We start from the raw sequence: 19088 nt of genomic DNA, 5'->3' as shown, positions 1-19088 counted from the left end.
GATAAAGAAATTATTGTTGTTGTTGTTTATTAACTTTACTGGCTTTGAGCCAGAGGCCGTTTTAGGATCTTATACGAGCAGGATGCCCTCTTCAGCCATTGTACATAAATAATAATAAATATATATTTACATATATGACACTATTTCTGGCATAAGTGCCAGTAGGTGTGTGAGTGCAGTGATTGGTTCCTTTTATTTTGGTGTAGGCCTAATTTGTTAATTTGCGATATTTAAGGAATGGTGAACGGGACAAGAGTTCGGGGTAAAAGATATCAGTTGATAGACAACGTTAAGGTATTATATGGGGAGATTAAGAGGAAAGCAAGAAACTGGGAAGAGTGGGAAATGCTGGGTTTGCAGTTAAAGACCTGCTCTTGGGCAGAACACAGTGCATACATACATATACTTTTTTTTTTTTTTGAGATTTTTAAGTTTCCCCTTCCGGTGGCAGAAGCGTCTGAATCGTTATGGAGACTTTCATGGTGTGGTGTTATTTTATTGATCTGCCTCTCTGTTGCTGTCGTGTGTCCTCTCAGACAGTATTCAAATTTCCAACACGTGTTTGCGGTTTTGTTTGTGTTTTAGTTTGGTGGTTGGGGCTGGTGGTAGTTGTAGAGGAGTTTCTCCAGTGTTGTTCTGTTGTTTGTGTTCGGTGGATTTGCGAAGATGTGATGTGTATATACACGATTTACTGCCGAATGTGTGTATTTCCTGTTTATGTTGTTTAGGTGTGTGAAGAGTGGCTTCGTTTTTGTCGTAGTGTAACTGTGTTAAGAATCACCTGCAAGTAATGTTAGCAGACCAGTTCCAAGTCACAAAAACATATTTAAAATAATTATACATTCTGCATTAAATATGAAAACAAAAATCTTCTATAACAGAGTTATATCACACAAGAATGCTTTACAAGCGTTTTCCGATTAGGTATTTTATTGTAAATCGCGATCTATATAAATATAAAATACGTAAGTAGGTTTTTCGTGGAGAGACGTTATTTTGAGAACTTGTATTTAAATCCCATTATTATTGGAGATAACTCTCTTCCGTTACTGAATAATAACTAGCGACATCCATATTAATTCACTAGGTCGCTTGTATTGTCTTTTCCTGTCCGGATATTCGGGCGTCGGCATTAACTCAGTGATTTCTGTGATCATTTGACCTGCACGACGTGCATAGCAGATATGGAGTAATTTATATTGCATCAATAATAGGGTAACTCAGTCTAAATCGGGTCAATTTCAAAACCCTGTCTCCATATTCAAGCGTAAACCAGTTCAAGCAAGTGCTACCATATACTGGTCAGGAAGAGAACTTCCTGTACACGTTGAGTGCTAGCTGGTATGTGTATTCTTTGTGTTGACAAAAGAATAGAGAGAATATAAAGGTGAGTTAAGAGTTTTTTTATATATTTTAAATAATGCTTTAACTTTCCTTCATTATTTCACAACAACTATAACAGAGAATTTGTGCGATTAACTTTCAATGTTCAGTTTAAGCTTTTTAGAAGAGATTATGGCTATTAACGCCTTCGTCGAAGCAGGATTCAGTACTACCAACCTCTAGAGCAAAAACGTTCTAAATTTGGGTTAAATAGGGTCAGTAATATCGGACAAATAGGGTCAACATGTTTCAAATCACTCCACTCAAATTAAGTATTTATTTTCAATTCTTTGTGACATATGGTTAAATGTAAGAGGAAAACGTCAAATTCGTGGACTGAGAACGACATGCAGAAGGCTATTGAAGTATTTCGCGAGGGAAGAAGCCAACGTCATGCTGCTGAATTGTTAGGAGTTCCTCATTCGTGTCTGCAACGACGTCTTCAAAGTGGCCAGGACAACCACTTGAAAAGTAAAGGCCGTCAAACTACGTTTACTCCAGAACAAGAAAATGAACTTGTGTCTAGAATTTTGATACTGTACGCATGTAGCATGTGGTTTTGGACTACACTGCAACAAAGTTCGTTGGTGCAAAAAAGAAAACAGTGTTTGTTTGTGGAAGGTGTAAAGTGTTAAATTAAATCAATTCAATATTGATTTTAACGTTCCGTGCAGGTATATAGACGGAAAAATTGTGACCCGATTTACCCTAAACACTGACCCCATTTATCCTTATACAGAAGGGTAAAAAGGGTCACTGCAGTGAAATATTTCAGTTCATGTAAAGACAGTTAGTTTAGATTAAAAAAGAAACATTTTTGGGGAAGTAGTACTTATATGTGGCTGTAACTAATGATATGTTATGAGTGTAATGTATTATGAAATTAACAATAAAATTAAGGATGTTACTTTTTGACCTTATTTACCCTTGGTTACCCTATGATTATGGGTTTGTAGATAAAGAGAAAGTGAAAATGAAGAAAGTGAGAAAAAGAGTCTAGGCCTTTTGGACCACAACTTGCATTTCAACTGAGGTCTACAGCGTTGGAAGTTGGAGCATTACAGATTCAATATCTGCCACTCTCCCTAAGATCGATAAAAAAGAATGGCGCAGCTACGTAGCGTTCAGCTATTTCCATAATGTAGACATTCCCAATGTACCAAATCCGATATGTGACATCGTGCTGACGGACCACCATTGTTAACTCTTCACGCTACCTTGAAGACGGAATTTTTACAATACATAACATTAAAATGATAAAGAACTGCAGCCAATCACAATTACAAATACATGTTCACATCGATTTCTGAAATACAAATCAACTAACATACGATAGATTCAAACATGAAACAGAACATGTTCGCTCAAAGTAAATTTCCGGTTGTCGATCCAATATTTATATTTTATGAACATTTCACTGTAATACCGCCCGTACAAGTAAAATACACAGTTTCCTCTAAATTTCAATTACTTTTCCTCTCCATTGAAGTAAAAATAATCTCTTTCGAATATGCCTTGATGAAGAAAATTTTGCTGTTTCAGAAGTATATCGTGTACTTATATGTATGGTCTCGTGATCAATCCCGAGTGGTGACGGGACTCTTCTCGTTGCAAACTTACAGAATGGGTCCCGGCTGTCGAGCGTGGTGCTGATCACACCACTCCATTCTAGTGCCGAAATCATAAAACCATGAGCTCTACCTCCATGGCCCCCACATTTACCTTCATAGCGTGTAAGAGGAATATCTTTATGAACATACGCACATACATCACAAAAATGTGCTTATAAAGATAAATAGGTGGCAGAGAAAACAAACTTAAAAGAGTTTAAATAGGTACTACTTACAATAAACAATTAAATGAACGAGTTCAATTGTACAAAAGAATAGTAGAATATCTTATAACTAATAATTTAAAGAGTTAAGGATCATTCACAATGAAAATTAAACATAACGTAAGCGTTAACTTAACGTTACAGTAAAATCAAGAAGTCATACCATCATTCACGATGGGGACATAAACATAACAGCAAACATACAGTACTTGGTAACCATGGAAACATAACGACGCCATTTCCTCATATTCTTTCGTATACTTCAGCGCTCCACGATTGTGTTCTGTTTGCAAATCACGTAAGCATAAGCATGAAAGTTTGGAGTTTGCAAACTTTCATGTTAACGTCTTACGGTAATGTTTATGTCAATGCTTATATGAATCATTGTGAATGATCTCATTTGGTAGCCTGGGCGCAAACTTCTGTGTTTATGTTACGGTTATGTTTAATTTTCATTGTGAATGGGCCTTTACTTCCAAGATTACTGAAGAAATAACAACGCATATTTCGCTCTAGAGTCGTTAGACCGTTTACACATTATACTCTTAAAAACTTTCACTTCAAGCTCCCTCGTATCTCTTACACACTGACCAAGGAAATCAAACGAAATGTTCGTAACGAGCCAGTGATCAACTATCCTACATTGGAAATTATTAATGATGATTAGTAATATATCGTCGTTGTTCCTGCAGTAACTCCTATCTGACAGATTTATCCATTTTCAGATCTTTGCTCTATTAAATAACTTAAATACTGATACAGCAAATAATAAAATCTCCTATATGTAATTATATTTCTTTCTTTCGAAAATGTGTGAATTTACAGTCTCATATGTACGGCTGCCATAGCATGAATAAATGTGTTTTTTCCTCGTACTGAAAAATTGTATATTTTGCACATAGGCGTTATTGCAGGAACAACGACGATACATTTTAAAAATACCTAAAATAGATTACAAACTGTGTCGTTCCATAGGACTAAAATTCTGTAAAATGTGTGAAAAATATAAATAAATTTCAAAAGAAAGAATAGTGTTTTTCAACTTATTAACCTGATGGTACGTTACAGTCTCAATGCAAAGTTCCCTTCTATCTTGCATGCGTTCTTCTAAGATTTTTCTCACTGCTAGTATGTACCACATCTGCTGAAATCATCGTATAGGGTCCATTCGCTCAACACGCGTTTCCTTGGTCTCGATAACTGTTATATTTAACATAGGAAGATGAGTAATCACCTTTATGGTTCATGCCGTACGTCATGGTTCGTTGTCAAAAATACTCAAAATATAATTTCAATTCCGTTAACTCTGAGCAAATATTGGTTTAATAACATTAATAGTCTCGTAGAATTTCAAGAAATTTGCATTTTTTTAAGTATCTCTCATATTCGTATGATGTTATATTCAAGATATTGGAAACAATTTATTTCCTATGTTATTAGTTTATGCAATCAAATTTGAATTTAATAGGTTAGTTTCTATAATAATAAAAAAAAAATCCGTAACTCTTTTGAAGTCCATAATCATCGAGTTTTCTGTTAAAGTTTTATTTCTAAAGTAATTTTTGCTTCCAATCAAAAGATCATCCACGAATTTGAAAATGTGGATTACATATACCTAAGTGCCATTATTTTAACTGATGATTATAGGTGTCATAAGGAAGAAAAAAGTCCTTATATTTTTTTTCTAATTGAAATATTTGACTAATTATTAAATTTTACAATATTGGACGTTTTTCAACGTTGCTGGATGGAGATGAGGGGGTTTAGAAGTACACAGTACAGCTCAAGCGGGTACAGACATACCGGTACAAAACAAATGCTCTATTCTAATGCAGGAGTGGACCATGACAATATTGTTGTTTACATAAAACGAGCAGCAAATACAAACTTTCAATCTCATTAATAGAACATTATGGTAAGTTTACATTTTATGTAACAATATTGCTCAATTTTTTATTCTACATCTAAAAAATAAACAATAATGGTTTGCACAACATCATACGAACTTTTTTTTTTCTAATGCAACATTTTAATCTCTCCCGCTTCCGTAAAGCAGTATCATTTTTAAACAAATTTCTGGTTGTGATTTTTAAGAGACTTCTAGTTTATAATAATAATCGTTGAGAAATTGCTACAAAAGTTGCCGATTAGGTAACCTTCTTTGAGGAAAACGTTGACAGTACATCCTTCTTGTCTCACTTGAATTATGACGACTTTCTCCATAAATTAATAACATATGATATTCCTAAACTGCGAATGACATTATAAGTAGTTTATCGAATACCCTGTACTGAACTGCCATCCGCTCGGCAGTAGAGCTATGGACAGGGAGCTTGAACTCAGCTGACTCTTACTTAGGCTACGTATGTGCACGTTGCCATGTTTCTCCCGTCAGAATATTAACAAATTTAAGTATGCATTTTTATTTAATTGCACGAAAACGTAATAGAAAACGTAAATATTTATTTAAACTATATTTACTCTTTGCTAGATTTACCTAGCGATGTTTTTTTTTTATTTTAGGTTATTTTACGACGCTTAGGTTATTTAGCGTCTGAAGGAGATGAAGGTGATAATGCCGGTGAAATGAGTCCGGGATCCAGCACCAGTAGTTACCCAGCATTTTCTCATATTGGATTGAGAGAAAACTCCGAAAACAACCTCAACCAGATAACTTGCACCAACCGGATTCGAACCCGGGCCACCTGGTTTCTCGGCCAGACGCGCTAACCGTTATTCCACAGGTGTGGACCCTAATGATGTATTTGTTTTCTTAATTTTACTAACGATATAGCAGTATAACGCAAATAAAATAAGAAAATAAAAATATTATTTTTTTCTGAGGAAACTATCAAGTTTTGACCCTATGTTGTATGGACATTTTTTGATCCTGTAGACCGTCCCCGACGACTGTGAAAAGAACGGCACTTATACCCCTTAGGCTACATACTGTGTGTATGTGTCTATATACAGTATATATTGTTTAAAACAACAAATTAAGTACAATAGCAAATTCGCGATCTTTCTTTACTTGCATTTAATTTTCAAAGCAACATGATCATCGCCGAACTTTCATGCTTCGTGTTTGTTCTTGTCCCTGCAACGTCATACACGGCCAGATATAAAGCTGTAATGACCTAGTTCACTATTTTGTACGGAGTTATCAGAGTTCAAATGTCACTCGAAAAAAGTGATTCACTTGCACCTTACTAATAATTTTATGCAACCTAGCATTTTATAACATGTTCACGAAATTATGGTAGCCGCTTCTAAGAGATTTCAACGCAAGGTTGTGTGTGAAATTTCCGAACCTCCAGGGTGGGTAATATCTGAATTCAAAATAGGCAACTACGCATTCTATTTGGTTATCAAGGAAAATTAGCACTAGCTGATATTGAAACACCTTCTTGGTTTAAAATACTAATGAAGTAAACACCTACGTATGATAGGCTCTAGATTATACTGAAAAAATTACATAACGTATGTTTATTTAAGGTTTGAAAGCACCACCATTTTATAACAAATGCCCGATCTGCTGACCTCGTTTTGCAGTATATTTACAAGACCCCTGGCGTACATCGATGAGGACGAAATTATGTAAAATTCCGAGGTTCACACAATAAACAAGAGCATTAACAAGACTCGAACCCGCAAACTATTATTATCTACACTCTCTGATCACCTGATCTACACATATAAACAAACGTTTTGCATCACCCCGATATTTCGTGTCGGTGTTGCCATTATGACCGTTGCTGTGCAGATAGGAAAGTTGTTTGTAAACACACCCAAAGCTGTATGTAGCTCTACTTACGGGTAGGACGCCACACACTAACCCTGATAGAGATAGGATAAACTGTTCTTTTTAAGAAACAATTTCGACTGTAACTGTTTCATGAACGAAACTGTTCCAAAATAACAGTTTCAAAGAAACAGTTCATAAGATTATGTTTACAACGTCATTGCCAAGTGTTCCAACTGTTCCAACTTCTCATCTGTTTCAGGAACATATTTCAAGGCCTTTGAATCGTCTTAGATCAGCTGTTCAGTGTATAATGACGATGAAAGTCATTTTTCGTAGGTTATTGTTAAAGAGTACAGTAAATAACAATTAAAAATGAATCGATTTTAGTGAAAACGCATATAACCCCAGAATAGTTTAATAACGATAAGACATTATCCGGTAATGTTTTTTTTTTGCGGTATATTAATTAACACCATGTCAGTACACCATAAACATATTCTCCATCAATGGGCAGTTAATAATTACTAATATCGGATTTATTACGGAATTTGATTCGTACAAACAAATTGCGCGGTACTACATAGTGTTGCACGAAGGCCGCGTGGAAAATCTATATTATATCCTATCTACATTCGACTGGAGGTTGACGTGGCCTTTGCAGACAGCAAAGAAGAGGGAAACTGTTTAGAAACTGAACTGTTTATCTCTTGAAGCCATGTGGAACTTTGAAATGATCACTGGAGCAGTATAGCACTCTTTGGAACAGTTGGAACAGGTTATTTCACGAAACTGTTTCGTACTGAAAGTTTCAATTGTGAAACAGTTCCAAAGAAAAAACTGTTCCAACTATTTTTACCCATCTCTAAATCCTAATGAGTTGCAGCATTCCAGTTGAAGCAGGAGTTGGAGCACCAGCAAAGGAAGCGTTGGAGTGTGTTTGGAACGTGAAGAAGGCTTGTCAACAAGGGAAGTTGCTCGACGTGATGTGGTGCGGACGTGTAATCGGTTCCAATTGACAGCTAGTGTTGAGGACAAGCCGTCCACGTTCGACAACTGCAAGTGATGATCGATATCTTCGACTGTAGGCTCGGAAGAACCGCGAACTGAGTGCTCCAGTACTGAATTCGAAGTTCGTGGGGGCTACAGGACATCATGCGGATCTGCACTTCCGACGACCATTCCACCCCGGACACCACAACACCATGCAGACCGTCACAGATGGGCTTGCATGCCCCAGGATTAGCGTATGATGCTGTTTACCGACGAATGTCGGATCTGTTTGATCCCTGACGATCGCAGATGTGTTTAGAGTTAACCCGGTAATATCGCACGCCTCCAATGCCGTGTCCCACGTGTGCAACAAGAGCGATGTTTTGGGATGGCCACCGTACACCTCTCCTGGTTGTTGAGGGCACACTAAACGCTCTAGAGCAGTGGTTGCCAGACTCGCTGACATAGGTAGAGTGAATGCAGGGTAAGGAACTCTGCTCCGTCGTGCACAAGGGATAGAGAGACAGCATACCCGCCAGCAGCCACGAATCCACGCTAGGCCAGTGTCCTGTTCGCGGGTAAGAGACGCTAGCCCGAGAGTGCAGTGTTCTGATGACCGCTGCTCTAGAGTACAGGAACAACATTTTGCAACCGTATCTCCAGCAGTTCGGAAAGGATTTCATCTTAATGGACGGTAACGCATGTGTCCATCGTGCAGATCTCGTGAACAGCTTCCTTCATCGTGCTGAGATCACCCGACTGGAGTGGCCTGCCCGTTCCCAGACATGAACCAGATTGAAACGAGCTGTTCCTGAACGTCCAGACGACCACATACTCTCCATGATTTACTCAGAATCGTCAGGGAAGAATGTGATTTGCCATCTCGTATTGGAAGTGTAACAGGAGTGATGTACAAAACTCCCGATGAGAAACAGTCGATGTTTTCTTGTACAGAAATGTTTCTTTCTCTCTTTTTATTTGGTGAAGAACTTTTGTTGTGTGTAGTACGACACACACACACACACACACACACACACACACACACACACACAAACACACACACACACACACACACACACTACTCCCACTTGCATTTAAGATATGAGATATGATTACAAGTACTGTGTTCACGGAATTGACTATTAATGTGAAGGACTGCATAACCTCGTATAATAATAATAATAATAATAATAATAATAATAATAATAATAATAATAATAATGATTTATTTTAGATGGCAGAGTTAAGGCCGTAAGGCCTTCTCTTCCACTCAACCAGCAAAAAGTATACATACATATGTATGAACTTACAACGAATTCAACAATTTGATTTAGATAAGAGCTACATGTATACAAGAGTTATTTACGAATTAAACAACAAAATACTATGAACTATTAATTAAACGCTAAAATACAAACTATGTAGCAGAATTAAGCTAAAATACATAGAATGTTAATATATTTCAAATAATGTTAGATAATAGAAAGAGATTATTATGAGACAATTTTGAAAATACAGCACTATTAGGATGCATGTCTAAAGGAAGGAGTAACAATGTAGACAGTGATAGTCAGTATGATTGGAGTGAAATACTAAGAAGGTTATCTTTTAAGCTGTTTTTAAAACTGTTTATTGTCTTGCAGCCCCTAATACTTTGTGACAGGGAATTCCATTGTCGCGAGGGGGATACTGTAAAAGATTATGAATAACGAAATGTTCTATGAAGAGGTATACTTAACGCGCCACAGATAAGTGATCTGGTATTTACGTCGTGGTTAGAGTTTAGGTAAGAGAAACGAGACGAAGGGCAATTTGGTGTTGAGGTGTGCAGAATTCGAAAGCGTAAAGACAAAGAGTGTAAAGTTCTGCGTTAAGTCGGAGCCACGAAAGACTTGCGAAGGACGGTGATATGTGATCATATCGTCGGATGTTGCACACGTATCGGACGCACATATCGTACAGGACGCAGATGACTCACTGGGTCAAGTTAGTGTCCTGCAATGTTCGAACATGAGACAGGCAACCAAAACATCACAAAATTCGTCTTATTCCGTATGAAAAACTACTCGCATGTTATGGGCTAAAATCCGAAGCGGTTAAAACATGAAGGGGTGGGAGTGGAGGACAACGACTATTTTCATAAAAAGGCCAAACAAGCATGACATGTCGCCGTCTGCAGAGTGAACATCGAACTTCACCACCCTTGAACCGAACATAGCGTCTGTACAAGTTACTATTAAATCCAGACGAAGATATGTTCGAACCTTCGTCCTGTAGAGCATATATGGGCACAATTTTCGGTTACGTGAGGCACTCGATTTGAAATAGTTTGTTTACTAGGAGAGGAGACTGCAGAGTAGGATGGGAAATATAAACTGCTGTGACCTGCGTCACCTTATCGTAATCGCTAAGGCGGTCAGTGGCGAATTATTAGGAAAGCGCTTGGTTAACGAGAGAGACTCGAAAACTTTTATTCAATTTGGAAAATTAATTCGGCAGCTTTAATCATAAACCTCTTTACTATTTCTCCATCATTCAATTGATTTAAATCACAGGCGAGAAATTCCGTAAACTAGCCAATAGTATTCCATCAAGTTGTCTACGTTTATTTTCTTGAATATTCTGGCGTTTCTCAAGATTACTTAATAGATTTGCACGTTCTCGACCTAAAATAATTTCATAAAATCATATTTCGTCTTCTACGCACTTTTGATATTTTTTTTTTTATAAATTTCTTTTGGAAATAATACGTATAAACAACATTTAATTCCTCGTACCTTTTAATGCAGCGTGTTTAAGGTATAATGTCGTATTTAGTATACTATGCAAATGTTAAGATCATAAATTTTCTTCGGAATAGTACGAAAAATAACATTTAATTTGTCTTACCTTCTAATTCAGCATGTTCTTTATGACATAAGGAGTAATGTCGTTGTATATTAAATTTATTAATGCCTAATAGGATTTTCGAGCATAACATACATCGTATGTTCTCCCCTTCTAAACAGCAAAAAAACTCTTCCTCCCATTTCTCAAGAAATAATCGTTTTTTAACGCGTACACACTGCTTTGATAATGCCATTATGCCGCCACTGTAATTGCTTTTGAAACTGATATAGAACCTGCCCACGCCTAGGAGCTGCTTGAGGGAGGAACGGGGACTGTGAAGATGTCACTCAGAGCGATAAGCTCTGTGAAGGTCAGTGAGGCATTATTTCTCAAATGAGGCACGATGCCCATCTATGCTGTAGAGATTCATTTGAAAGATTTTGGCCTACTAACTGCACCTGACTTATCTCATACGTATATAGGTAGAAAATTAACATTTCACATGTATTGCGTAACAGTACATTCGAATTATAAACTTAATATAAAGAAGCTATTGAAACATAACAGGAGGAAGATCACTCAAACTACATACAAACAAGCAACAAATCATTTAAACTCACACGACTTTCATTATCATATCGCGATCGGTCAGCCATGTTTGTTTTGTAATTCACTGCACTTCGATGCGTATGATGATTGTAATGTGATTGTTGATTACTGATGTAAGAACTGCCGGCTAGATGCGATAATCTGAGTTGCCCTATATTGCTCTAATTGGTTGGAATTCAACTTATCCTTACACACTGTTGGCGAATGAATGACAAGACACAGAAAATCCTTCATCGAAGACCTAGCAGTGAGACGTGAATTCCCAAAAAGCAAGATTAACAATAGGGAAATATTTCCTGGTGAAATGATCACCCACACAGAAGAAATGTATCTTAATTATGATTATGCAATACCTGACATCGTGAAATGCAGAGCGTGGCGAGAGAAAGCACAGCCATTTCCTGTAATTTGATGCTCAAGGTTTACGTTGCTTGGACACGGGCTGGACACGTGACCGTACCGCGGCAGACACGCTAATATGTGATGATTACAAACATCCGAATTTAATGGCCATGGAATTTCTTTTGTTGAAGCAATTTACACTTTTTTCACCATCCCGTTATTAGGAAAGAATTCTGCATTATATACGTGTTCCCACTACGCTATAAACATACAATTACTTTGTTTACACCAGCCATAAATGACGGCGGCTTGTCAAAACGAACAGTTTCTAGATACGGCGGCAATAAAAACATAGCTAAAAACATCCCATCTCCCTGCTACGACCAACTTACGAGCCGTTGTTCTGTCCAAAGATCTTTCTGTATTTCGGTTACATGCATGTAATATTTAAATCAAAGATTTACTGAAAGGGATCGCAGGTTACTGCTTCTTTCAGACGAAGATCTCACAATGAAAATAACTGACAAAAACCGACAAGACGAAAAGTCATTAATGTATATATTAGTCGACCTGGTTGGCGAGTTGGTATAGCGCTGGCCTTCTATGCCCAAGGTTGCGGGTTCGATCCCGGGCCAGGTCGATGGCATTTAAGTGTGCTTAAATGCGACAGGCTCATGTCAGTAGATATATTTTATGTAATACTAACTTTAAAGATAACACCACACCATGAAAGTCTCCATAACGATTCAGACGCTTCTGCCACCGGAAGGGGAAACTTAAAAAAAAAAAAAAATGTTTGTATGTATGCACAGTGTTCTGCCCAAGAGCAGGTCTTTAACTGCAAACCCAGCATTTCCCTTTCTTGCTTTCCTCTTAATCTCCCCATACAATACCTTAATGCTGTCTATCATCTGATATCTTTTACCCCGAACTCTTGTCCCGTTCACCATTCCTTAAGCATCGCAAATTAACAAATTAGGCCTACACCAAAATAATTAAAACAAAAAAAAAGTAAAAAATAAAATAAAATAAATTAAAAGCCAATCACCGCACTCACACACCTACTGGCACTTACGCCAGAAATAGTGTCATATACAGTATGTAAATATATATTTATTATTATTTATGTACAATGGCTGGAGAGGGCGTCCTGCGTGTGTAAGACTCTATAAAACGGCCTTTGGCTCAAAGCCAGTGAAGTCAATAAACATCATCACTTTAAAGAGAGAAATTTGTACTGCAGCAAAAAATCGATTTTCAGATTTTGACGGAAATGTATCTTTTCTACATCCCTGTTACCGAAACAGCTATTTTCGATATGCCGTCTATCTGTCTGTGTAGGCATACTGTGATTGCTCCTGAAATGTCTTGCGTATTTTGCTCATATCCAGTATCTATAGTCCCGTCGCTCTTATTTCCAGCAGCCAATCACGTTACAGGTCGGTTACATTTAAACGTGTGAGTCTTGTGATTCGCTACTGATGACGTTATGCACTTCCTAAGGCTCGATGAACCCCGGGCCGTAAGCTTGAAACGGTGGAACCAAAAAGGCGTACTAGTATGGCCGTCAAATTACCCATAGTTCATCTCCTTTTCCGGTGTGTTTATCAACTGTTTTGTTCTTATTATTACGATTAGAAATTGTTTCTTGTCGCGAATATTTCAAAAGTGTAGTCAGGTTCAGCAGGTGTTATTTTTTTATAAATAAGCTAATATTCTGTTTGGCTCAACTGTAGAATATGTCCGTTGATTTTTTTTTTATTTTACTGGGTTATTTTACGATGCTGTATCAACATCTACGTTATTTAGCGTCTGAATGAAATGAAGGTGATAATGCCGGTGAAGTGAGTCCGGGGTCCAGCACCGAAAGTTACCAGCATTTGCTCGTATTGGGTTGAGGGAAAACCCCGGAAAAAACCTCAATCAGGTAACTTGCCCCGAACAGGATTCGAACCCGGGCTACCTGGTTTCGCGGCCAGACGCGCTGACCGTTACTCCACAGGTGTGGACAATCCGTTGATATGTCCCCCTATCCTTTAACATATGAAGGAATACAAACATCCTTCTTGATAAAAGAAATAATGTGGAAACAAAGTGTTCAGTCCATGTCACCACCGTAACACTTTTAATAAATATATAGTGAAATGTACATTGATATAATACTCTGCTATAGTCGCGACGCTGTTATTTCCGGCATGACTCCTCCTCTTTGCTTACGTCTTAGGAAGTGAAGGCTCTACAAAGTCTAGGTAGGTAGTATCGTTCGCCATTTTTGTTCTTTCGTTGCCGAGCTACCATACGAGGAATCTATTTGCTACACCGTTAAACATTATCATGTCGTAGATAATATAATAAATCAAACGCACTGTAAATGAACAAATAATTGAGCGCCAAATAACGTCTTCGTGTGCTTTCTGCGAACGCCAACGAAAGAGCCAAAATGGCGGGCGATTATATTAAGTATTTATCGAGCCTTAGGAAATGCATAACGTCATCATCAACGACTCACAAGACGCGCACGTTTAAATGTAGCCGACCTGCCGGAAATAAGAGCGACGGGACTGTAGTACTCCTGTCACCTCCACATCCATTCTAATCCGTTTACGTATGACCGAAATCGATAGTAGCAATTTAATATTTGGCAATTGGCGGTATTTCGCGGTGGATTATGGGGCGTAAAAGGTGTAGTTATAAGTCATATCCGTCGCACCGATTTCAAGCATATTTGCCTGGATTACTCCCTCCTTTGTTTTAATCCTATATTTTCTGTAAATCCTTTACTCACTATCTACGTATTTCACACTTGTTCAGAGTAATGAAAGCAGTATCATACTTAAATTAGCTTAAATACACAAAAATAGAACAATTTTTTTTAGAAAGTCCAAGATCATGTAACACAAATACAATAATTTAATTTATATCTTGGTGTAAATATAAATACCACTTATGTTTTGCCTTTACATTTCAGGCGTTGGCAGTAAGTTCCAACGAATCATGACATGTATACTATAGAACGTATTTTACCTGATGATTCTATGTTATGTAAAACGGCACGTTCTGAACATGTGATATGCACTCATTTTACCTGTACACAATGAATTTATTAAAGACTAGCCGTACCCGTGCGCTCCGCTGCACCTGTTAGAAATAAATGTAAAGTAATTACATAATTAAAATAGGACGTTTGATCCAGGGAACAATTTTTACAACAGCGCAAGATAATCTGCTTCGCTCATTACCCAATTTTTTTGCATTGCATTTACTGCATATATATTTTATGTATTTTAACACGATTCAATTGAGCATAGTTAAATTTTGAATTATAAAATAATGGATTGCTAAGCTAACGTATTATTACTGCATACTAAATCAATACACTCTCGTTGTTCGTTAATTCTCTGAGATAAAAATATTATTTTAAGAAATACAGAAAGCGAATGTACAAAACAGCCTATCAAATTTTCTGTGCATAAGAAGCTATTTTAATCTTACCTGTCCTCGATTTACTCAGACGTTACTGTAATAACATTATAGCATTATGTCCATCTAGAGAAACTCCACTTTCCAATGGTGAAATAATAATTAATTATACAAATCGGTTAATTTAGCTTCTGATATTACTTCATACAAACACAGAAACATTCTCTGTAGGCTAATTTTAATAGCTTTCGATTGTTGATGTCCAAGGCCCCTGTTTCGATTGTTGTTGTCCAAGGCACCTTATAGACGAAGTCATTTGTTCTTAATTCATTGCACCGTCTTAGATGGCGTTATTTTAATTTTAAAACTCATTTATCTCATTAAATATCAGTCCTATCAGAATTTTGTAAAGAATAAAACTTATCGGAAACTTTTGTTATGTAACATTTTTCACAAAAATCAATAATAAGCGAGATATTTCGATTTATTTAATTCAGGCCCCCTTATAACCCCACTTTTAAATAAAGTATTTTGAATGCCATATAGCCTAAAGTCTTAATTTATATTCCAATTTTCATATAAATCGGTTCAGCCATTATCGCGTGAAAAGGTAACAGACATACAAACAAACAAAAATTTCAAAAAAGCGATTTTCGGTTTCAGGGTGGTTAATTATATATGTTAGGACCAATTATTTTTGGAAAATCGAAAATTACCAGAAAAATTTCGGCTACAGATTTATTATTAGTATAGATTACAGTTTACCTTACAAGTGTGAAAGTTAACTACAGCTGTCATTCAAAACTATTAATTTACAATTTCGTTATTTTCCAGTTTCTCTTAGGACTGTAAAATTACGACCGCAATGTAATCGTATTAATTTACAGTTTCTCTGGCGGGTAAAACTACATCAGTCATCGAAACGTAGACTATTAGCTTTTAGTTTCTTTTGAAAGTGTAACACTATCTCGTAGTTTCCTTTACAAATGTAAAACTAACTACATCCATCACTCAAATGTGTGAGAGGAGGTTTGCTACTGCCTCAGATCTCTAATTTAACTGGTACTAAGATAACTCTGAGGGAAAAAGAAAGTGCTGGAGTCTTATCACCCTGTTCAAGGTTGAGATTAGCTGTATATGGTGTGATCTTCATTGTCGGTTATGTAAACGCTTTACGCGACTTAAAATATTAGTTACTTTGAAACCAATAAAAGTAACTGTATCTAAAGCCACAGGGAGATTTGGGCTAAATTCTTATCCAAAAAGGCTAATTACAAAATTGCAACAAACTCCAAAATCCTTCCTGATATTCCTTGCCAAGCCATGAACGTCTGATGCACTCTTGTTACATGTTTTTAATATTTGTAAATATCCTAATATTCACCTGATAAAACACGTTATGTGATATATACATACGAGCTATTCCATCTCAAATCGACCGAAATATAGAGAAAATTGACCTCAATTTCTAAATACAATGAAACTTTTTTCATCCATTTTGAATCTTTACTTTTTTTTTGTACGTAGAGAACTGTGATACAATGCTTTGTGCAAAGTTTGAGGCATCAGAACTTCATAGTGTTTAAATTAAAAATATTTAAATTTATCGTATTTGCAACTTTAAACTATTGTAGCTCCGAAACCCTTTCACCCAATGATGCTGACAAATTAAATTTTATATTGACATATAAACAGATTTTCTTACTTTTTATGGAAATAGAGAAATTTAGATTTTTCCTCATTAAGACGCCTTTGGCCACGAAAAAAATATTTTTAAAATATATAGTTAGATTCCGCATTGAAAGTACAAATAAACATATTTTTTACTGATGGTATGTTGATAAGAAAGTAATGAAAATATCAAATAAAGAAAATAAATAGTACGCGCGTGAACTAACCAGCTGACTGTGAGACGGGAGCTAGCCGAGACAAGCAAGGCCTGGAGACAAACACGTGATGTTTCGTCTAGCAGCGCATGGCTGTTCTAGCTTTATCACAGGTTTTCATAAACACAGGAGTAAAATGACGCCCAACGCTCGCTTATCTTCATCTCTCGGCCAGTGCGTGCGGTACTGCGCCGTTCAAGTCTAGGCGTATGAAAATAATATTTAATACCCTCGAAACTTATCGCCAAGCCACTAAGCAAACAATGCCGAATCCCTCTTAATAATGCAAGGTTTTTTCTCAATATATATATATATTTTTTTTGCATTTTTACAAATGGCCAAAAAGCCTAAAAGCAAGTAAAATCAGATTATCTGTCTCTCTGTGTACAATAAAAATAAGGATTACTTCTTATCATAACCTACCAAATGTCAGCTTCAAAATAAGCTCCCGTTCAATGTTCTGCAGTAAATGGTTCCATAGTTCTGAGCGCTGAAAGAGGCTTGTTTTTATAAAATACGCTAAATTTGTAGCTCAATAATACGAAATACGTTTGACTTTCAATAGCATATTTTTGAAAATGCACTCCCCTCAGCACCTTGTATAAGTAGGGAAAAAAATTAGAGTATAAAAAAATGCGAGGTTTTTTACTGATCGATTTCATATGGAATAGCCCACACACAAAAGACGTAGGCCTATTCTTTTCATTCTAAAATAAAAAACATCGGCAAGAAACTGGTCGTCAGGTTCAGTCCTCCCTCACGCATGTCACGCCATGTTCAAAAATACAATTCTGCGTGGTTTAAGTCCTGCGGGAGCAATGAGCAACTAAAATGTTCAGTGCGGTGCGATGCCGCATTCCAACTGCATCACGAATCGATTTGTTCTACGCGGCCTAATAGCAAGCGCTGCAGGTAGTATCACTACAGGGGAGACGGCCATTCGTTTCATTAACACATTCCATTGATTCGCGCTACAGGTCAACAATCACTAACGTGTTTTACCATCTTACAGAAAGGCGAAAATAAATCAACATAGTACTTTTATCGCGCTTCAATTTCGCAATTTGTGAGTATACCAACTCAGCAAAATAAACTATCATACTTATTTTATTTATAGGCTTCAAATGGTAATAGCTTTAAATTAATAATACATGTTTTAGTTAGAAAATAAATTTCATTACTTTTTCTCTTAATAATGAATTGTAAGATGGGATTCTGTAAAGGAATCGCTATTTGTTAAAAGGGCAGAAGTCGAAAAATATAAATTTTAGAGGACATCCGCCCTTTTAACATAAATTAAGAAATGTTGTGTTGAATTTTAACCATTTCTACTTGTTTTTTTTTAGCGTCCTTTGAACATAAAGTGATGCGTCTGTGGTAAGAGAACACATTTTAATAAAGAAATTAATGTGAAAAAGTGACATCTGCCCTTTTAACAAACAGCGATTCAAATAAATAAATAAATAAATCTATACTAGTAATAAATCTATAGCCGAAATTTTTCTGGTAATTTTCGATTTTCCAAAAATAATTGGTCCTAACATATATAATTAATCACCCTGAAACCGAAAATCGCTTTTTTGAAATTTTTGTTTGTATGTCTGTCTGTATGTTTGTTACCTTTTCACGCGATAATGGCTGAACGGATTTCGATGAAAATGGGAATATAAATTAAATTCGTTGTAACTTAGATTATAGGCTATATGGCATTCAAAATACATTATTTAAAAGGGGGGTTATAAGGGGGCCTGAATTAAATGAATCGAAATATCTCGCTTATTATTGATTTTTGTGAAAAATGTTACATAACGAAAGTTACTTTAAAAAATAATTTCCGATAAGTTTTATTCCTTGGAAAATTTTAATAGGACTGATATTTAATGAGATAAATGAATTTTAAAATTAAAATAACTGCCATCTAAGGCCGTGTAATTAATTAAAAAACAAATGACTTCATCTATAAGGGGCCTTGGACAGCAACAATCGAAAGCTATGAAAGATAGCCTACAGATAATGTTTCTGTGTTTGTATGAAGTAATATCGGAAGCTA

The 19088-nt window shown here is 36.4% G+C and overlaps 1 protein-coding gene across 1 annotated transcript in view; it reads right to left on the bottom strand.

Moving 5' to 3' along the window:
• LOC138715492 (protein bunched, class 2/F/G isoform-like) overlaps positions 1–19088 on the bottom strand; it is a 717347-nt gene that overhangs the window by 71059 nt on the left and 627200 nt on the right. The gene's annotated exons all lie outside the window — the stretch shown is intronic.

This window comes from Periplaneta americana, chromosome 15 (assembly GCF_040183065.1).
Source record: "Periplaneta americana isolate PAMFEO1 chromosome 15, P.americana_PAMFEO1_priV1, whole genome shotgun sequence".
Taxonomy (NCBI): domain Eukaryota; kingdom Metazoa; phylum Arthropoda; class Insecta; order Blattodea; family Blattidae; genus Periplaneta; species Periplaneta americana.
This window is presented reverse-complemented; position numbering and strand designations above follow the sequence as displayed.